Raw genomic sequence first — 7,310 nt, 5'->3', positions numbered from 1 at the left:
GCACGCATTGCTGCTTGTCTAGCTGACATCTCGGTGTGGATGTCGACGAACCACCTGAAGCTCAACCTGGACAAGACCGAGCTGATGTTCCTCCCGGGGAAGGGCTGTCCGCACCGAGACCTGGCTATCACCATTGATAATGCTGTGATGACGTCAACTCGGACTGCGAAAAATCTGGGTGTGACCTTGGACGATCAACTGTCGTTCTCGGCAAACATTGCATCAGTGGTCCTGCAGATTCCTGCTCTACAACATCAGGAAGATTCGCCCCTTCCTCACGGAGAAGGCAGCCCAGGTGCTCATCCAGGCTCTTGTCATCTCCCGCCTGGACTACTGCAACTCCCTCATTGCTGGTGCTCCGGCGTCTGCCATCAGACCTCTGGAGCTTGTTCAGAAAGCTGCGGCTCGTCTGGCGTTCAACCGCCCCAAGTTCTCCCACACAACTATCCTTCTCCGTTCTCTACACTGGCTCCCCGTAGCGGCTCGCATTCAGTTTAAAACCCTGGTGCTAGCCTATAGGGCAGTGAAAGGAACAGCTCCTTCTTACCGCCGGGCTATGGTCGATGCTTACACCCCTGCCCGACAACTTCGGTCTGCCACCTCGGGGCGACTGATAGCCTCGTCACTCAAGGGTCCTTCTGGTCGATCTACACGGTCACGAATTTTTTCTGTTCTGGCCCCACAGTGGTGGAATGAACTTCCCACTGATGTCAGGACAGCAGAGTCACTGCCCATCTTTCACCGCAGGCTGAAAACCCACCTCTTCAGGAAACACTACCCTTCCTCTCTGCCTGGCCTACTTGTTGTTAACTAGTTGTACGAACTCTTGTTTTATTGTTGTATTGTTTTATTGGATCTTGTTTAGTCGATACACTTGTTTGTTTTAGCTCTTGCTCATTTGATTTTACTATTTTGTCTCATCTGTTTATGAAAGTAGGTAGCTGATATATGTCACTTTTACCTTAGCGCTAGGTATACTCTTAGTTGCTTGTTTTTGCAGAAAATGCACTTCAGACTTCTGGTGATTAGTAGTTTCGTTGAATGCACTTGTAAGTGGCTTTGGATAAAAGCGTTTGCTAAATGACTGTAATGTAATGTAATGTTGTGATGAATGGACATCTACAACCACCTTAAGGACTACTAATCATTGTGTATCCCTGCTTACACCAAATGACCTTGGTACATCCTCCTATAACTCTACAAAGCTCTGTGAGGGTGTGAGGTGGTGGTGAGCCCAAAAACTCTTCTGCCCGGTTCTCTTCAGTGGCTGGAGCAATTGATCTGCATTTACACACACACACACACACACACAGACACAGACACAGACACACACACACACACACACACACACACACACACACACACACACACACACACGCACGCACACGCACACGCACATACACACACACACACACACACACACACACACACACACACACACACACACACACTCACAGAGGATTAAAAACAGGGTTATAAATGGTGTCAAGTATAAAGAATAAGAATTGCTGAAAAATGACATCAAATTTAAAATGAACAAAAATATCCCGAATAAACAACGTTTATTTTAACGTCTGCCTGTGACAGCGAGACACACACGCACACACACACACACACGCACGCACGCACACACACACACACACACACGCACACGCACGCACGCACGCACGCACACACACACACACACACACACACACACACACACACACACATAAGAAAAAGTTGACTTGTTTGACAAGCCTCTTGGCCCCATATTCTGTGGTTAAAAAGCCACCCAGTATGGACTCTGCCGCTTGGTGTTGGTAAATGGTGAACCAGAATTAAACTGTAGTCTTTCCTGTCTTGTGCCTGGAAAGTCCTTCCGAATTATGCCTTTTATTTTACTATAATAATGTTTGTTAATTACATTTATTTATGTTTTGAAACTTTTGCAAATTTTTGGAACTTTTGTTACTCCTCAAATTAGATTATAAAAGTTGTCTTTTGCTTAGATTTCCTTTAGTTTTGTTAAAACCAATGTTTGCCTAGATTTATTTTCTTTTTTTCAATTTACCTGATGAACTTAGCTTAGTCAAAACAATGTGTTACTACTTTTTATTTTATCTTCGAAACCAAAGTTTTCTTTTTCAAAAAGGGTAGGCAAAATAAGCTTCGGCTTCAGCCTACACCTTTTCGGTGCCACTTGTAAAAGTGGACTCTAAGTATGTATGTATTTTGTTAATGGACCGAAATAAAGATTTACTAAATGGTAAAATGGTAAATGGTGCATTTATATAGCGCTTCTATCCGAAGCGCTTTACATTGATTGTGCCATTAACCCATTCACACACACATTCATACACCGATGGCGGAGGAAACCATGCAAGGCACCAACCTGCTCATCGGGAGCAATTAGGGGTTCAGCATCTTGCTCAAGGACACTTCGACACTAACTCTAGGGGAGCGCCCCAGCCCAGGATCGAACTGGGAACCTTGCGGTTTTCCAGTTCACTCTACCTGGCCACTCTACCCCTGAGCCACTGCCGCCCACATTTACTACTACTACTACTACTACTACTACTACACACACACACACACACACACACACACACACACACACACACACACACACACACACACACACACACACACACACACACACACACACACACACACACACACACACACACACACACACACACACACAGGTGTCAGGCTGCCGTTCCACTCCGCTGGAAAGTGACAAAACATAAAGATCAGTAAATGTTGAAATAATACAAACTAAACAGAGGAAATGTCGTCCACACTGAGAAATAAAAGGTTTACATTAGTTTATAATATAAACTAAACAGAGGAAATGTCGTCCACACTGAGAAATAAAGGGTTTATATTAGTTTATAATATAAACTAAACAGAGGAAATGTCGTCCACACTGAGAAATAAAAGGTTTACATTAGTTTATAATATAAACTAAACAGAGGAAATGTCGTCCACACTGAGAAATAAAGGGTTTACATTAGTTTATAATATAAACTAAACAGAGGAAATGTCGTCCACACTGAGAAATAAAAGGTTTACATTAGTTTATAATATAAACTAAACAGAGGAAATGTCGTCCACACTGAGAAATAAAAGGTTTACATTAGTTTATAATATAAACTAAACAGAGGAAATGTCGTCCACACTGAGAAATAAAGGGTTTACATTAGTTTATAATATAAACTAAACAGAGGAAATGTCGTCCACACTGAGAAATAAAAGGTTTACATTAGTTTATAATATAAACTAAACAGAGGAAATGTCTTCCACACTGAGAAATAAAAGTTTTACATTAGTTTATAATATAAACTAAACAGAGGAAATGTCGTCCACACTGAGAAATAAAGGGTTTACATTAGTTTATAATATAAACTAAACAGAGGAAATGTCGTCCACACTGAGACATAAAGGGTTTACATTAGTTTATAATATAAACTAAACAGAGGAAATGTCGTCCACACTGAGAAATAAAAGGTTTACATTAGTTTATAATATAAACTAAACAGAGGAAATGTCGTCCACACTGAGAAATAAAGGGTTTATATTAGTTTATAATATAAACTAAACAGAGGAAATGTCTTCCACACTGAGAAATAAAAGGTTTATATTAGTTTATAATATAAACTAAACAGAGGAAATGTCGTCCACACTGAGAAATAAAAGGTTTATATTAGTTTATAATATAAACTAAACAGAGGAAATGTCATCCACACTGAGAAATAAAGGGTTTATATTAGTTTATAATATAAACTAAACAGAGGAAATGTCGTCCACACTGAGAAATAAAGGGTTTACATTAGTTTATAATATAAACTAAACAGAGGAAATGTCGTCCACACTGAGACATAAAGGGTTTACATTAGTTTATAATATAAACTAAACAGAGGAAATGTCGTCCACACTGAGAAATAAAAGGTTTACATTAGTTTATAATATAAACTAAACAGAGGAAATGTCGTCCACACTGAGAAATAAAGGGTTTATATTAGTTTATAATATAAACTAAACAGAGGAAATGTCTTCCACACTGAGAAATAAAAGGTTTATATTAGTTTATAATATAAACTAAACAGAGGAAATGTCGTCCACACTGAGAAATAAAAGGTTTATATTAGTTTATAATATAAACTAAACAGAGGAAATGTCATCCACACTGAGAAATAAAGGGTTTATATTAGTTTATAATATAAACTAAACAGAGGAAATGTCGTCCACACTGAGAAATAAAGGGTTTATATTAGTTTATAATATAAACTAAACAGAGGAAATGTCGTCCACACTGAGAAATAAAAGGTTTATATTAGTTTATAATATAAACTAAACAGAGGAAATGTCTTCCACACTGAGAAATAAAAGGTTTATATTAGTTTATAATATAAACTAAACAGAGGAAATGTCGTCCACACTGAGAAATAAAAGGTTTATATTAGTTTATAATATAAACTAAACAGAGGAAATGTCGTCCACACTGAGAAATAAAGGGTTTATATTAGTTTATAATATAAACTAAACAGAGGAAATGTCGTCCACACTGAGAAATAAAGGGGTTTATATTAGTTTATAATATAAACTAAACAGAGGAAATGTCGTCCCCACTGAGAAATAAAAGGTTTATATTAGTTTATAATATAAACTAAACAGAGGAAATGTCTTCCACACTGAGAAATAAAGGGTTTATATTAGTTTATAATATAAACTAAACAGAGGAAATGTCGTCCACACTGAGAAATAAAAGGGTTTATATTAGTTTATAATATAAAACTAAACAGAGGAAATGTCTTCCACACTGAGAAATAAAAGGTTCTGACTGGAACCAGAAAGCTGCTTCTTCACAGTGATGAACCATTTGTTTAGTTCAGTCAGTGTTTTGAGCTTTTAGTCAGTGTTGTGAGCTTGTAGACAGTGTTGTGAGCTTGTAGTCAGTGTTGTGATTTTGTAGACAGTGTTGTGAGCTTGTAGTCAGTGTTGTGAGCTTGTAGACAGTGTTGTGAGCTTGTAGTCAGTGTTGTGAGCTTGTAGACAGTGTTTTGAGTAGCTTGTAGTCAGTGTTGTGAGCATTGTTGTGAGCTTGTAGACAGTGTTGTGAGCTTGTAGTCAGTTGTTGTGAGCTTGTAGACAGTGTTGTGAGCTTGTAGACAGTGTTGTGAGCTTGTACACAGTGTTGTGAGCTTGTACACAGTGTTGTGAGCTTGTAGACAGTGTTGTGAGCTTGTACACAGGTGTTGTGAGCTTGTACACAGTGGTGTGAGCTTGTAGACAGTGTTGTTGAGCTTGTACACAGTGTTGTGAGCTTGTACACAGTGTTGTGAGCTTGTAGACAGTGTTGTCAGCTTGTACACAGTGTTGTGAGCTTGTAGACAGTGTTGTGAGCTTGTACACAGTGTTGTGAGCTTGTAGTCAGCCCCCCCGTAACTTGGAACGCCCCCCTTCTGTGACGCACACCTTAAATAAGTCCTTAAATAAACCCCTGCGTTGCCAGGTTTCTCCGTGGCGAGCATCCTTAAGCATCAGGCTCATTTACAATATGGCTGCTGTGCATTAAGCCACGCCCCCAGAACCACGGAGGATTAGTGAAGCTGCCGTGTCCTGGTGGTCAGATCTGGTATTAAAACCATTATGATAAAGGTGCACTGCATAAAGAATCATTATTTTAAAGGTGTCTCCACTGCATAAAGAATCATTATTTTAAAGGTGTCTCCACCATAGATATATATAAAGGCTATAGATGACTCACCCCGCGCTGCTGGCCAATAGAGTACGACGTTGCCACATGGCGGCCATCTTGGGGCGGTCATTCATAACATTATGTCTATGGTGCATACTTTGAAATAACCATAGCGTGCTCAATTTTCATCCGATTTTCAAACAGGTTTGGTGTGTTGTAAACACCAAAGATGTATTTATGATACTGCATTTATAATAATAATAATAAATAATAATAATGTTATTTAAAAAAAAAACATTATTATAATTATAAGTATGCAGTATCATAACTACATCTTTGGTGTTTATAAAACACCAAACCGTTTGAAAAATCGGATGAAAATTGAGCACGCTATGGTTATTTCAAAGTACATGCACCATAGACATAATGTTATGAATGACTGTTGCAAGATGGCCGCGGTTGAGCTACGCTTGCGACGTCCCCTTGAGCCATCTAGCCTTTATATATATCTATGGTCCTCCACTGCATAAAGAATCATTATTTTAAAGGTGTCTCCACTGCATAAAGAACCATTATTTTAAAGTGTCTCCACTGCATAAAGAATCATTATTTTAAAGGTGCACTGCAGATAGAATCATTATTTTAAAGGTGTCTCCACTGCATAAAGAACCATTATTTTAAAGGTACACTGCATAAAGAACCATTATTTTAAAGGTGCACTGCATAAAGAACCATTATTTTAAAGGTGCACTGCATAAAGAACCATTATTTTAAAGGTGTCTCCACTGCATAAAGAATCATTATTTTAAAGGTGCACTGCAGAATAGAATCATTATTTTAAAGGTGTCTCCACTGCATAAAGAACCATTATTTTAAAGGTACACTGCATAAAGAACCATTATTTTAAAGGTGCACTGCATAAAGAACCATTATTTTAAAGGTGCACTGCATAAAGAAACCATTATTTTAAAGGTGCACTGCATAAAGAACCATTATTTTAAAGGTGTACTGCATAAAGAAACCATTATTTTAAAGGTGCCTCCAGAACCATTATTTTGGGTGTTTGTTGGGGGACAAAGCGTTTGTTTAGGTGACATCATCATGGTTTGACTCAGAAACTGTAATTAATCATTGTGTCTCGTTTATTCTCACTAATTAGACACTTCTGTCACCCAGGTGTCACACACACACACACACACACACACACACACACCACACACACACACACACACACACACACACACACACAGAAAATGTTCACTAATTAGCACACCTGCTAATTACCATGACGACATGTCAACGACACGCCAGATCAGTGGCAGAAAGTAACTAAGTACATCTACTCAAGTATTGTACTTGAGTAAAATGTGTAGTTATTTTTACTTGAAGTGATTTTTTTTTTTTTCCCCAGTTTATTTTTTACCTCTACTCCATTACATCCCAGAGGCAGATATTGTACTCTTTACTACTTATTATAAAACTCTAAGTTACATTCTAGACTTATTATTTCAAAACACGGCTATTTGAAAATAGCAGATCTACAAGCTCACAAACGTTTTGAGAAGGTTTCGATTGATTGACGACTTTATAGTCAGAAATGCTAAAAGGACGAGGTGCAGTCAGACAT

The sequence above is a fragment of the Gymnoscopelus braueri genome, assembly GCF_963280865.1.
Source record: "Gymnoscopelus braueri genome assembly, chromosome: 1".
NCBI lineage: Eukaryota > Metazoa > Chordata > Actinopteri > Myctophiformes > Myctophidae > Gymnoscopelus > Gymnoscopelus braueri.
Note: the sequence above shows the minus strand (reverse complement) of the source record.